This window comes from Cheilinus undulatus, linkage group 1 (assembly GCF_018320785.1).
Source record: "Cheilinus undulatus linkage group 1, ASM1832078v1, whole genome shotgun sequence".
Lineage (NCBI taxonomy): Eukaryota > Metazoa > Chordata > Actinopteri > Labriformes > Labridae > Cheilinus > Cheilinus undulatus.
The window spans coordinates 33,534,217-33,550,148 of record NC_054865.1 but is presented as its reverse complement, the minus strand read 5'-3'; the positions used below and the strand labels follow the sequence as shown (position 1 = coordinate 33,550,148).

The window sequence follows — 15,932 nt, the reverse complement described above, 5'->3', positions numbered from 1 at the left end:
TATCATATCAGTGGATATGATGATTTTCTGATTTTTAGGGGTGCTGCACAGTAAAGGAGTGAGTCCTGAACATTATAAATAAAACTCCAAACATAAAACAACTACCAGACTGTCTCTCTCTGCTCCCCTCTCAGCACCACTCAACACAGACTCTCTTAGCAGACAATTAAAAAAGTGTATGTGTGTGTATATACATATATATATATATATATATATATATATATATATATATATATATGTATGTATATATATGTATATAGTCATTGATATCAGCTTATATGAGTTTGGAAATATTTGCAAAAAATAAATAAATAAATAACATCCAATATTGTGCTCCTGTTCTATTTTGCTTATGAAGTTCATCACATTGCAACATTTACAGTCCAGAAGTCTGCACATAACAACTAATATTGTCTTTTTCCCAACATTTCCTCCTTCTAATCAGAACCTGGTGCCTACATTACCCACAATACTTAGCTTAAAGTATAGCTTGTGATCTTAGAATGATACTGGAGCAGCAGCTTAAGTTGTCTAAATTTCTCTTGTCATTAAAACCTGCAAGCCTTAAGAAAGGTGAGGGCAAGAGATATCTCAGTGATGTGACTTAGATCAGCATTTACAAATCTTCTAGAGACACTTACCAGTCATTCAAGAGCTTTTTAAGACAGAACTAGTAGTACCCTACAAAACCTTCTGACAGACTTGAAAGTACTGTATTAAATTGGATAAGTGACACTGCAGAAAATGAAGCCAAGACAGTTGTTATCATTTATTTTCTCCCCCTCTTTTCCCAGTTCAGCTTACAGAATGTGATCATTTACTTTGTTTGTAGAACTTTACAATTAAATCCCACTGGGCCATAACCTCGAATCTTCATTTCTCATTATTCTATTTTAGTTTTTCATAAATCAGTGCCATCTGTCCATGGGTTTACAGATTTAAAACAAATGAAAGTGTCAAAAAGCGCTTGTTACAAAACCCTTTAACTCCATTGTGTCCCAAAACTGTTGACAAAACCTCGTAGCTCCATGCCCAGTGCACTGTAGAACTGAAAGTAAACAAACAAAGGTACATAACGCTTAAAGATTACAGCAAATTGGCTCTGACTGGTTGTAACTCAGTCAAGCAGGCTACAGCGTAAAGCCAGCTGCTTCCCTCACCTGTAGAACACAACAGAAATATAGGTAGGTTTTTGGACATGCTTTCATTTTATGCACAAGCTAAGCAAAATGGAATATACAGTACTGTATGTAGTTTACAGAAGCTCAGTGTCTTCTCTTTACAAGAAACACTTAGACTAAGTGTGTAAGGAAGTCCTGATTGGTTAAGTGGCAATTAAGTCCCCTAGTCATAAAGTTTATGGTGTTAAATGCTCTGATCATGGAGATAAATATTTTCTAACAACGTTTTGGATAATTAGTGGACAACAGCAAAAACTGATGGCAAATGTGACCAAAATAAACTAAATGAAACCTGTAAGCTGATGAAAATGTGATGTGATGAGGGTACTGACTGGATTCAGCTGTTATAATCAATGATGTCAAAAGCTGGTACATTCAGTTTTACTGTTCCGAAACCTTGTAACTCCATTTTAGCTTGAGTTCTTTCATAGAATAAACTAATTACACATACTGGATACAGTACATACATACTTACAATACACATATTGAATTTCCCTTCGGGGATAAATGAAGTTCTTGTATTGTATTGGTAAAAGCCTATACACACTACCATAACACCAACTATGACAAAACAAAGATCCAGCTTTTTTTCATTTGTTTGTTTGTTAGTTTGTTGTTGTTTTATATCCTTAAAACAGGTGATTTTGGTGAAAAGAGATTATGGCCCAACATCAACAATACAGAAAATGTGGGTTTTGGACAAGATGTTTGTGCAAAACAAGAGGTTTGCTGACATGTTTGGGGCCTGATTGAATAAAAAAGCTTCATTATTTGATGAAAATAGACCTCAGTTGCTTTTAAGGGTGTCCTTTTTGTTTACCTTTCCATTAAAATAGGTGTAAAGCCAGTATACATGAAGCTTTTCTTTAGACAGATTATAGATGCCTCTTTTTAAGACTATTCTTTTCATGAAAGCTAAAAACTGAGGGCCCTGAATGCATCCCAATGAAGACCATACCAGAGACAAAACAAACAAACAAACAAACAAACAAACAACCACAACAACACCAGGTTTGAGGTAAAAGCTGTAAATGCTCTGGCACACCAAGTAAACGGCAGATTTCATGACAAACAAGTGTCAGGACAGCACAGAGTCTTTCTCTCTTCTCTCTGTGCCTCTCACAGGGCCAACAGGACGTGGGGAAAGGAGAAAGCCTTGGGTCAACAGCATGACACCACTTTTACTAGCAGCCTGATTCATCATCCAAATATTATGGTATGAACTTAGAGCGGCCATTACAGTCGCCTGACTCTTTTCTCTGCCAACTGCCAGCTTTAATTACTTGCAGCTGAGTCCCAGGGTTCGGTGTGTATATCAGATACTTAACCCTCCCATTGTTACCACACGCTGTGTACAATAGACAAACCTGGGACATACTGAAACCAGCCCATGCCTCTTCATTCCCAAAGCCCTCCGGTCTCTTACGGCTCGCTTTAGAAGAGCAGGGAATGCTGGTTCCCAGAAAGGGAGCTTAAATCTGGACTCTGCAAACTCATATAACTCACAATGAACCACACATACACACAGGATTCTAGTGTGGTTTTGCTGCTTATTTGCTGAGTTCTCCAAACAAAATCACAGACACTCATGCGTGCACATGCACACAAACACCCCCCCACTGCCTCCACAAAAACACTTTCTCTGCCCCTGCTTTTACACTTAAACTCTAGTCTTCTAGGGGCTCGCCGACTGACTGCACATGCAGCAACATGTGCTCTGGGTGAGCAACCCTTCCAGTAAACAGATTGCCAACCGCACAGACAGAAAATATGTACTCTTCTCTGAGAGCGGCAGACTCGAATCACTAGCTGGCCTGTTCAAAGTGTTTCCAGAGTCCAATGGTGCTTTTAAAGACTGAAAAAAACATCTTACATTGCTGAAAATGTGTTTCCTCGTAAGCAGACAGGGTGCTATTCTTTATTTACATGGGACAAAACACTGTCTCTTTCACACGGGAGAAAATTAAAGAAATAGAAAAGGTCGGCCTTGTTAGCTGGGAAATAAACCTTACTGACTCACCCACCACGTGATGTTTGGATTTTAACTAGAGGCTGCAGCCGTGTTGTGAAGACCGCTGACCAGTGAGGAAAAACGTACACTTTCTGTCCTCATGTGACCATCCTCATAACAGTCTGACAGAAGTTTTCACACTAACAGACAACATGCACATGCAGTTAGTCTCATCAGATCTACTTCTACTATCAATACAAAAATCTTTTCCATCAACTGTCTATGTAAACAAACACTTTCATGGCAGAAATCTTGAACAAAGTTTGACACTTTTGAGCCGGCCGTCAAATATTTTGGTCTTCATAACCTCACCATGCTTTGTGATATGTTTAGATGGTAAGTAGTGCAGGCTAAAGGTGAAAAAAGAAAGCACTCACCATGTGAATGGCAGGACTTACACTCCCATTCATTTCCCTCACATTCCTGCTGCTTGCTCTTACTAGCCCTGGCACCTGGGGCGTGGCACTGTGTTTTTGGCTGAGTGACTGATTTAACTCCCCTTCTGTCCCCCTCCTCCACTCCACCTACCTCTCTGCCTCTCTCTGCCTTGTTTACTGTGCTCACAGACCCTTTTTCTGTACTTCAACTTGCTCAACAGGTTGGTGGTATTGTCATGTGGAATCCTGTCAAGCAGAAATGAAGCAATCAAGTAACCTGCTTATGTTGAAAAAATACAAGAGGTCCACCAAGTACATTGACTGAACCTGGGGGATTACTTCAGAATAATAGATGCTCAGGAAGATAAGAACATGCTCACCTTGTCAGGACATTTAGACACTAATCCAAGCAGTGAAGAGAAACAGTAAAGGGGCTGTCACCTGCAGCAAACCATGTACAACGACCCTGAAATGTTTACAGCCAAGCCTACATGAAGGCTGCCACTGACTCCATAGCAACAAAGATCAGGGGACAAGTCTTTGAGCATTCGTGCGCCTCGTGAGAAAAGTAGAAAATAAGGAGCACTGCCCAGAAACAAATGAAGAAATGGGCATTAAAAACACAGGATATTACACTACTACTATTACACCATTGTGGTGAAAGTTGAATCCATCTGTGAACAATGTCTCTGTTTGTTCAATTGATTGGTCCTCTATTAAGTCAAATAAAACCAGTTTTATAATAAGTATACAAACTAAAGATGAGCAAATTTGGAAACACTGAATAATGTATGCTAGACTAGTTCCTGAGGCTGACACTACCTCTACAATTAATATCTTAGTGATGCCTTCATATTCTACTGCAACTTTAGCTGCTCCTAATACTTACACTCTGTGGCCACCGTATGCTCAGAGCTTAATCCTGCACTGAGCAAGCATGGCTTTTTGGCTATCACAGAATAACTTGTAAAATGCTCTCCTTGACATTAAAGTGAATCAGCAGCCTGTGTCTATTTACATTTTTGCCATTTACTTTAAGCTGTTTTCTGATTGGTTCTCTATGAATGACTATCTCCTTATCCAGACTGATTCAGTTAATTCAGCCATTTTTTGCACATTGAAAATAAAATTTAACTCATGTCATACTAATTATATTTACCCATTAAGGCTGAAACTTTCGTCCATCATTAATTTTTTCTGAACAGGTTCAAATTTGTGTTTTTTCGCACCAGTCCAAGTTATTTAAATGGATGATTGAATATTCAGATCAGCACCTGCTGCATCCTTCTCTCTCACTCGCTCGCCCCCCTCCCCTCTCTTTATTTGAATACAAATAAAGAGGGACAGACTCAGTGTTTAATGTTTGAGTGCGTGATGTTTTTTTTAATTACAGACTTTAAAAAACACATCCCAAAATAATGGACCCAGTGTGTGATGACCTTAATGTGATACATAATAAAAACCTTCTCATTCTAACTACCTCCCCCTTCCTCTTGTAGGAAATTAGCTCTCTTTTCATACTATTTTTTCCTCCCCTTTAAACTGTGTAGTATTATCTTTGCCCCCCGTTTTGTTTCTTCAGACTCTCTTTATGTTTCCCTGTTTTGCACAGTTGTGACCAGATTGTTTTCTCCACGCATCTGTAGCATTTTCCAATGTCCAGCTGGGGCATTGTGCAGTGTGCCACTGACTTTGTTCACCAACCCCACTGCTCTGTTTGTTTACTAGGTCCTTTCATGCCATGTAAATCCATAATGTCTCTGTTTGCTGCCTCCATTGCTTATGCATACATGAGTGCTTTTTCTAAAGTCATTCCATCCTCCGACAGCAGCCCCAGCTGTGTCCGGTCTTCATTTATGCCACAGATCACACAAACTCTCAACACCATTGTCACCGAATCACTGAAGTTACAGTCCTGCACCAGCTTTCTCAGTTCTGCCACATAATTAGCCACACTTTACATATTACTTTAGTTCCCTCTGTAGGCACTAAGACCGAAAAAACAATTCCACAGCCCCTTCATAACATAAGGGAAGTCCTCAAACTAAGACATTTTAGGATTTTATTGAAAATCAGACTTTGCCACTGGGCTCATGTTAAGCTGGGTATACAATGTGCAATTTCAAGCCGACCATACGACAGACGTGGCAGAATGTCATCCAATATTGTGTGGCTGAATCGTTTACAACGCATGACCATTGCGTACGACTTGAGTGCTCACACTGTGCAACTGAAGTCAGGACGGACTGTGACAGAAACTGGTGGAGTTTCCTTTTAAAAAAGTCTCAGGGTCTGAGGGTGAAGTGTTTCCAGTCATATTCTCTCTCTCTCCCCCTCTATCTCTCCCGCTTTCTCTCTCTCTCCCTCTCTCTCTCCCCCTCTCCCACTATCTCTCTCTGTCTCACACACACAAACAGCATCACCTCTATGCCAGCTGCAGGTCCCCAGGTAGGAATATTTCCTGCTCATTTATTTCCTTTATCATGGCAGGAGTGTATCAGAAAGTGATTCCAGGCATTGTCATGGTAATTTAGGATGTTGTCTGACAGTTTACAAAGAAAAACAATCCCCCAAAGTTATTTATTCTGCTTGTGTTTCTGCTCTCAAGCTCTGAAGTGTCTGATATGTACGACCAAAATATCAAACATGCCAGAAATCCTTCCAACCAGTCGGGAGCAGGTCGTGGGGTTGTAGTCAGGCTGTGGTCGGCCATCGTACTCCCCTGTACACAGCACAACAAACGACACCCAATCTGACTGAAAGTCGTCCGACTTCAGAGCGAGTCATGCGACTCAAAATTTGTGGCTGAATTGCAGGAAAATTGCACAGTGTACACCCAGCTCTAGTAACCTTTTGTGACTGTTTGAGTATTTTTAGCCTTCCAAAAATCACTTCTTGTATCATGGCGAAAAATTAGGAATCTACCTACGTCTGTCCGTCTGTGTGTCGATTACTCTATCTGTTGTTTAAGAGCAAGATTTTATTGAGGGATACAAATAAACTGGCTACTGAGAGAGTATTTACAAGCTAGTCAAACTTGTCAAAGAAGTATGCAACAATTGTATGTGTGGCATGACAATCTATGTATGCATGGATGGATGGGAAGGCAGGTTAAAAGTGTTTGATGACATCCAGTCAGTGTTACTCTGGAAGTCAATTACTATTTCTTTAAATAACAGGAAAAGGAAAAGTCACAAGCAAAGCAGCTAAAAACTCCAAACAACAACTCTAAGCAGTGGTGATAAACATTTTTCCCCTGACACAGTATGACTATTCATACCAAACTCTCTTTAACGTCTTCTTCTCAGTCTTAACAAAATTCATGTGGGCTTAAACACCACTAAATGCTGATGAGCGCAGAAAGGCATGAATGGGTTGCGGTGTTGGATCCTTTTCAAAGGTGTTAACTTCATACATGTCATCCTGAGTCATACGTTTGTGTTGCATCATTTAGACCTGAGTAAGAAACATAGCATGTGTTGTTAGTTGTCAGGGTAGTCATTATATATCTAAATTTCATCACCGCCATAGTCACAAGTTATGAGTCAAATTTAAAGCAGATTACCTGAAGTGATCTTAGAGGCTTTTCTATCTTTATATGGCTGGCCATATAGATAATACCAATAGACAGTAGTAGCTGCTGACTATAAAACAACGATAGGTTTAGCACTGACAAAAACACTGAATACTAATGATACTGTCAGCCACATGAGGAGACACACAAGTTGCAAAACTATCATTTTGATAGCCCAGTCTGTCACTTAGACTCCTGAATGAGTATACCACACATGATGACTCAAAGAAAAGTTTCACAGTGGCACCCTTTTGAAGAGGTTCATATTTGAGGCCTCTGCGTAGGTTCAGGACTACGTGGACCAGACTCAACACATAAGCATGAATCTGCAGAAACAGAAAGTATAAATGGAGCTTTTAGCATGGCACTGACAAAGTATTTTCCCAATAAAGTAAGACAGCTAAAGAATATATTGTGATAATTTTCAAGAGGGAAACAGGTGAAACATGGAAAAGCATTTTTTAGGGCTGTGCCTGTGCATTAATTGCAAATGTGTTACGTTACAGCCTACTGATTTGTTTTTTTTTTTTTTAATTGTATGAGATTACATGACATACAAAGGACCAGGAGTAAAAACATGTATGCTGAGCATCATCACTGCGTCATGCTGATCATACAGTACTAACAGAGAAGGCTGCTTAGGCCCACATTCAACTACAAGAAAATGTTAATCCACAGAATCAACTTGAACTGAAAGATCTCAAATTTTTAGATATAACACAACAAGAGCAAGAGTAGGTGAGTTAAAAGAACACAACCAAAAACACATTTGGAGATGAGATTTGGTGATGTTTGTTGACTTTTTAAATTCATCCTTAATAAGGTTATTCCTAAAGAACAGACGTGGTAGAAAGGGAAGGCAGTCGATGTCTGTTTCGGCTGAAATTCTTATAAACTTATAGATCTGACTGCTTTTAGCATGTGATTTCAAAAATGAGGGTCATTCAGGCTTTACATAGTGCTGAATAATTTATCTCACACCAGTCTCAGTTTGTGGCATGTAGCTTTCATTTCAAATAATCCTAAAGTGACCAGAAATGACCTTTAGGCATCAATTTACATGACTCACTTTCAACAAACACCCACCATGATCCTGACTTTAGAAAACAGCCCACTGAGGCTCCTGTGAGGGCCAAACCACCCAGCTACAAGTCTGAAAACAAAGGTGGTGGTTAGCAGAGCAAAGGGAGCGACTCTTTCTGTGGAATGAATAAAAGTGGGGAAAATGATTGTTTAAAATCTGGCTGAGCGTCATGTTAAACCTTTAACCCTGTGTTTACAAGCTGAGGAGAAAAGATGAAAAAGACACAGAGCTTAACATGAAAGCACGACTTCGGAAAGCGGTGGAATTCAAAGTATTTACAGAGGACAACAGACACACACCCACTGACACACACACACTCACAGAGAAATGCCACGCTCAGTTACAGATACGGGAATACACTTCAGTATGTCTCATCCGTGGTGCCAGAGAATTTTGTTTCATTTCCAAAGAAATAAGATTGAACTGACTGCTTTTATTCTGCTGAATCAGACATACATATAATAATAACTTACAGTCCAATAAAAGTCTCACACTAAACTTTCAATGTGTCGACACATGTATTTCTATCTTTCTCACAGGAAAACCTTTCTGAAGCAACAGGAAGGGCTTTTAGCAATAGCTCACACAAACGCCTATTGAAAGTGTAACATCATCGAGCTGCCATGCTCACCAAGTTTAGTCTGAAGCTGGGAAAAGAATCATCTCAAAAATACTTTTATAAAGTACTCTTTATGCAAAAATCTTTCCTATTCATGCTAAACTTTTTCTCATTTTGAATACATTAAAATATCACAAGATATCTTCAGGTGGTACATACAGATCACATAATTATACTATAAGCCTCTGCTTTAAAATCTAATTAAAATCTAAATTCAAACTTGTAATCTAACATAAAACATTCCTAATAAACTTAATAATTGAAAAGCAGAAGAAAGAGAGAAGATAAGGTGTGAAAGAATATACGTAGCACATTCCCCCTAGGTAAAAGCTTATTTTCCTCTACTACACAATAACTTACAACTCAATACGACATGATATTGTGTGAACCATATGATACAACACACTGCAGCAACAATACAGTTGAAAACAGAATACTAACTACAGATTTTAGTACAGACTTAACAGTTCATGAAATTAAATTAAGCTTCATTTAAAGGTGCTGGAGTGTCAGTGTTGATACTTTTAGTCAAGCTCTTCTCGTCATTTTAAATAGACGTAGCATGACAAACACCCGTTTTGATATTTTTACACATACAGTGCATTCACAAAGTATTCAGACCCATATACTGGAAGTAAACAAATGACTCCACATGAAAGCCTAAGGGGCTGTAATGTGTTTGGCACTGAGGAGAAGCTTCCATCTACCACTCTGCCATAAAACCCATCTCTGTGGAGGGCTGCAGTGATGGTTGTCCTGGATCTTTGTCTCATCTCCACATAGGATCTCTGGAGCTCAGTCAGAGGGACCCTCAGGTTCTTGGTTACCTCTCTTACTAACATGCTTCTCTTCCAATTGCTTAGTTTGGCCAAACGACCAGCTCTTGGTAGAGTCCTGGCCGTGCCAAACTTCTTCTATTTGGCTTGGTTTTTGCTGTGATATGCATTGTCAGTCGTGAGGTCTCCTATAGTGAGGTACAGTGCTTAACAAATTTATTAGACCACCACCCAAAGTAAGTTTTATGTCACAGCTGCCCTAAATTAACAGCATTGGTAAAAACTGGTAAATCCAAAATCATTTTTTATGTTTCTGCAATGGTTAATACACCAATATGTAGAAGCTCTTTAACCCAAATGATATTTTTAATGCTAAAAATATAATTATTATTGTTATCCATGAATTTTCAAATTTATTGATTTACAAAAAAATGAAAAATAGTAAAGCACATTATTATTTCTTGATTAATATGTCAAATTATAGTTATTTACTTGCATTCCTGAACAGAAAAATGAGTTTTAGTGGTTGAATGTTATGCTTGATTCATTTCTGATTTCTCAGAGAAGCCCAGTGAGCCGGCTCAAATTTAGGTATAAAAAGGTGAATTCAGTTTGAAATTCCTCATTCCTGTTCAAAATGGTAAAACGTGGAGAGCTCACGGAAAATGAGAGTCAGCATTAAAGCACTTCATGATGCTGGATGGTCTCTGAGACAGGTGGTCTAATAAATGTGTTTAGCACTGTATGTATTGAGAGAAATGGCAGTCACATGAGCTAAATTTAAAGTCTTTTTGCAAAGAGTCTGAATGCTTATGTAAATCTGATATTTCTGTTTTTTATTTTTAATAAATTTGCAAAGATTTCTTAAATTCTGTTTTCACTTTGTCATTATGGGGTACTGCATGTAGATTAATGACAATAAAAATGATTTGCTTTACAGCAGCATCAGGCTGAAACACAACAAAATTGAAAAAGTGAAGGGGGTCTGAATACTTTCTGAATGCACTGCATGTTTGAGCATCCATAAAACAATCCAACCTACCAAATGTACACTAAGGCAACCTAGTCCTTTGTTCTCACTCTGCCTGTGAACCAGTATATCAGCTGTAAAAGCATCAGTTGGATGTGTGAATGAGATGTCTATTGAACAGACTTCTCAGTGGACTACAGTGAACCTGATCTGATATTAGCTTTAGGCCTAGAGGTCTCTCTAAGGAAACCTTGCCAGCTGATTTCTGATATGCTGTTGACTTTACTGATAAGAAAGTGGGAAGGCATACATTAACATACAGAATTAGGCTAGGGTCCACATTTTTCCACATTTGAAACGTATGCCTGTGCCTCAAGGCATTAAATAATTAACAACAGAAATGTAAGATCTTCACAAAAACAGGAAGAATACATTTATAGGTCTGCTCAGGTCTCACAAAGTCCTGACTTAACCTTTAGAGATTATTTATGCTTTGGAACTGTGAATGAGATTGTTGAGTTTTAGGCAGGACAGAACTACGTCAGCTTAAGTCTTTTTCTTTGTTCATCCTCATTTCTTAAACTTTAAAGTGTGTTTTAAGGACTTAAGTTTTAGGTCTGAACTACATTTTTTTATTTGTATTGATACAAATATTGGTATCAGCTAAAATTAATCTACAAATATCTGCATATCAGATATCAGCACAAATTCTAAAGATTCTAAGCTGTGCAGTTGTAATTTCAAGCAATGGAGTCAGTTGTCAAAGCTGAATCATTATTTATCACCAAGGTTTAGGGCTGAATGGGGTTAGAGTAAGGTTGACACACCTCAGCAGGGGAGAAATAAAACTTAAAACTACAGGTATAGTTACAAAGAAGTGAGCACATAAATGCTCTGACTTGAGCTCAGTATGTCATCCTTATTATGAGGGGTTGGTGAGGGGGCTGTTCTTAGCACCGGAAATAGGGATGCACAGTGTTGGATTTTTGGCGAAATCTGATATGCTGATATGCCGATATTTACAAAACAATTTCAGCCAACACTGATATCAATATCAATATGATATCGATACTTAAATGTAGTTAAGACCTAACAAATTTCAGTCCTCATGTAGGGCCCTATGATTTCCGCATTGACGGAATCACGGACAGAATCGAGAACAGAATCGTGGTATTAGCTAATAAAAACGGAATCTACTATTTAATGAATTTGACTTTTGTGCTTTTTAGAAAGAGGAGCGTATATCTGGGGAATATGTTCCGGGAAATCACTAAAGCGGGGCACAACTTGTGCCTCACTTCACAATCACTCACCTCACCCCCTCCTAAACAATACAAAGCATGTCAGAAAAGCTGCACGAAACACCAGCAAACATCACGTAGCTCAACATGGGGCAGTACAGTGTGACATAATGTTGCACCTACAAGAAAACTCATCCGTGCTACAAGTTATTTTACCTCACCACACCAGAGAGTCACAGAGAGAGAGAGAGGTGTGTCTGTGCGTGAGGCACACAGCTGAAGTCACAACTATAAGACCTGCTCACCCCTCAAGGGCTTCAAACTCGAGTCGGACGGACTCAGGTTTTTATGAAGTCCCGCACTCTAAATGATGTTACATTCGAGTAACAATGAGCTTAATAATTCCTCCATAAATACTGTAGTTCCCTTTGGTTGCTTAACGAGCAAACACGTGTCTGCATTTACGTAGCGATCTGATATGAGGCAGACAGACAGACACCAATGTATGGAGAGAGATGAGGAGAGAACTGTTACAGTCAGGAGTAAAACACATGCAGCATCAAACTGCATGGACTGTGACATAAACAGGACACTCTTTTTCATGGTGAAATTAGTGGAAAGGTTAAAAAACAGAATTCCAAAAAATTAAAACGGAATTTGGCAAAAAAAAAAAAAAAAAAAAAAAAACGGATTTCATAGGGCCCTAGTTATGGATGGAAAGATGATGAACAGAAAAAGGCTCCAGCTGATGTAGGTCCGTTGGTACAGCTAAAACTGCACTAATTTATTAGTCCATACGGACAATATTTACAGCTGATATAGAAAGATTTTTGTAACCAAAAAATCAGTTTTACATATAGACAAATATTTGTAATGATTTACTTTTGAAGCTAACATCTCCCAATACTCATATCATACTGATAATCTGCACTAAAATGTGCTCTCTCGATCAACGTTGAAAAAACACAATTTAAAACAATTACTGCAAAGGGCAAAATGAATGCATTAATTAAATTCTTTTAACAAAAATATAAATTTGAGCCACTGCCCAACCCTAGCTTGATCCATGTTATATTTTGACCAAAGCAGCACAGTTATTGGATTTAGACCACTGGAGACTGAGTGAAAAGGGGTATGAGTTTAATGTCTATTCTGCAATCACTATTTAACAGACTTCTCAGTGGACTACAGTGAACCTGATCTGATATTAGCTTTAGGCCTAGAGGTCTCTCTCAGGAAACCTTGCCAGCTGATTTCTGATATGCTGCTGACTTTACTGATAAGAAAGTGGGAATGGCATACATTAACATACAAAATTAGGCTGCGGACCACATTTTTCCACATTTGAAATGTATGTCTGTGCCTCAAGGCATTAAATAATTAAAAACAGAAATGTAAGATCTTCACAAAAACAGGAAGACGTATTTATAGGTCTGCTCAAGCCTCACAAAGTCCTAACCTTGAGAGATAACGTATCTATGCTCTGAAAGTCTTTTTCTTCTCACTTCACAAGAATCATTTCTTTGAGATTTTTCAAATTATTAACCATACTTTAGCCCAACTTCTGGGGCTTGACTGAGCCTAAGATTATAATAACTTAAGAAGATTTGATGTTATGGGTATAATCAAGGATTTGGAATATTTACTGAAAAACCTGGGAAAACCAGTCATTATTCAACTGACACCAGAACCAAAACAGTTTTCAGGCCTTTGTTTGGCTGTGTCACCTAAAAGGAAAATAACTCCTGCTTAAAAAGTGTTTTTGATGCTCAAGACGCTATTATGTAATTAAAACACATGGTTGATACGTTTTCTTCTTTCCTATATTAAAGTGTGCATGTTATTTATGCAACAATACACAAAGTATGCTTCGATAACGTCTCAGTAATAGCATGCTGGATTTATATAAACAAGCTGGTGAAATATCATCAAGTAGAAGAGCAGAGAAAAAAAAAACGTTTTTATATGGCCTGGAGCAGGTTGTGGCATGCTGAGCTGATGGGAAATAAACAGTTTAAATCTGCTGATGACGTCTTTCTAACTCATCCAGAGTCAGACTTCCCCTTCTGCCAAACTGTGATGCATGAGGAGTGGCAAGGAGACAGCATGACAACACAGTCCTGACACAATATGTTACAATCCATTATTGCCTATACAAAAGCTGATGCAAAGACAACTGTCAAAAACACATCATTGTTATTTACAGACAGTTGACTTCAAAAAGGGAAAGAAATGGGGAAAAAAAACAGGTCTTAAAAAATGAATTTGCATAAATAGATGCAAATCTATCAAGATCCCATTAACTTTGACGTGCCTGGACTTGTCCTGAGGTAAGAGATTCCCCCTGTGAGTGGCGACAGAGAGCAAACATGACCTTATGTTAAATTAAACTCTGGAAGTGGGGCTTTACATGAGACAAAAAGGGCTCGGCAGACCTCCAGCAGCTCCTGAGAGTTTACAAGAAACACACAGTAACACAAAAGAACAAAAAAAAACCCACGCAGCTTCAGATTTGTAACCAACTATAATGTTCTTTTTTTTATTTCTTCAAGGATTAATCTATTGTGAGCAAGTCTGAGTCAAGTTTGACATGAAACCACAAAGACAATCAACATTCATTCTGCTGTTTTCAGGACTCCCCCGAGTTTACAAGGCTAATATCCTTAATGGTTATGTAACATTATAGTTTATCTTGTGCATTCGGTCCCAGGACTTTTTATTCTTCTACACTGAATCCATGCCATAGTTTAATCATAGTGGCCTGTGTAGATCTGCAGTACTCCGCCAAAGCACTAGTGAGCGCTGTGATCTCTATGCTTCTTATATGGCTGGTTTCACATTCTCTGCTCGATCAGGAAACCATAACAGCTGAAACTGAACATTTATGGTAGAGCTGACAGTTATTGAGCAGCAGTTGATTTTGGAAAGAAGAAAAAAGAGAGAAGATGGTGGAGGGGGTAACAGCTGCTAAATAAGCTGAGGCAGAGGACGGAGAAGTATTTGCCCTTGTTCAGGCACGGAGAGACATGGACGAGGAAATGCTCTTTATTTTCAGATGTCAGCAAAGCTGTAGCTGTCTGCAGCATGGCTGGAATGAGGCGTGACTCACAGGGCTTGAGCTCCTAACGCTTTCTCAGAATCCCTGAATCTTTCAGGCTGGTAAAAAGTTTGATGCTGTTGAGTTATCACAAAAGATAACTCACAAAATCAACATCAGACAGTTTCTGCCCTTTCTATGAGGCAAAGGGGAACTTTTTTATCTTTATCATGTTGTGTTATGATTTAGGTATGACAAGGACACTTTAAGAGCAGATTTTTAAAAGTGATGTTGGCTCTACAGCCTTGGTCCTTGACTGGCGGGTCAGGACCCAAAACTTGGTTGTGAACTTGGTTGTGGGTCCTGAAGCTATACCAGGGCAGAAAAATCTGTTTGAAATTGTTTGAAAATAGTGCATATCAATGTTTGATAAGCACATTTCTAGGGAAGCATCCCCCTAGCCCATCCTAAGTTTGGGCTAAGCCCCAGATGCTTAACACTACTGCCTCCATTTCTCACACAGACTGCACACAATGTAGCTGTAGGCATTTCTCAGAGAAAGGCAGTCACCTAATGCTACCCAGTGGGTCAATCAAGGCGCTTGCTGTCTGCATTGCTTCAGTAGTTACATGTTTTTAAGAGGTGCACATTGGACTACATGTGCAGGCCAGGGCTATGCTGACCTATGGCATATGCTATGGTATAGATTCAGTGCAGGCTAAATCAGGCTTAAAACGTGCTATAACTCTCTGGTTTACATGCAATGACAAAGGTTCACTATTAATGAAATAGAGAAAAATATTACCGCCAACCATGGCTATAAGACAGCAAGGCTATGATTAGAGATATGTATCAAAATCTGGTACCGACATGGTACTGGTACCAAAACACCCAATATTCACCCAACTGAATAACAACACAGATTTTGATGATTGGAGAGCCCCTGCCACACTGAATGGAAGTAAAAAAAATGGAATTTGTGTGACTTCTGTGTGCTCAAATTTTGATTGAATTAAAAAAAAAAAAAAAAAAAAAAAAAAGAAAATTGTTGCATCAGCCAAT

At 38.8% G+C, this 15,932-nt stretch overlaps 1 protein-coding gene across 5 annotated transcripts in view; it reads right to left on the bottom strand.

The window, feature by feature from the left end:
• Positions 1 to 15,932, bottom strand: part of nfat5b (nuclear factor of activated T cells 5b) — a 58,665-nt gene that overhangs the window by 28,283 nt on the left and 14,450 nt on the right. The window contains exon 1 of one of the 5 annotated variants that reach the window (XM_041779990.1): positions 3,950 to 4,066. The exons of 2 other annotated variants lie outside the window; for them this stretch is intronic. The gene's annotated coding sequence lies outside the window, so the exon portion shown is untranslated. Of the gene's footprint in view, positions 1 to 3,720; positions 3,798 to 3,949; positions 4,067 to 15,932 lie in introns of those variants that run through there. 2 more of the 5 variants (XM_041781463.1, XM_041780751.1) reach the window with 2 other exon arrangements.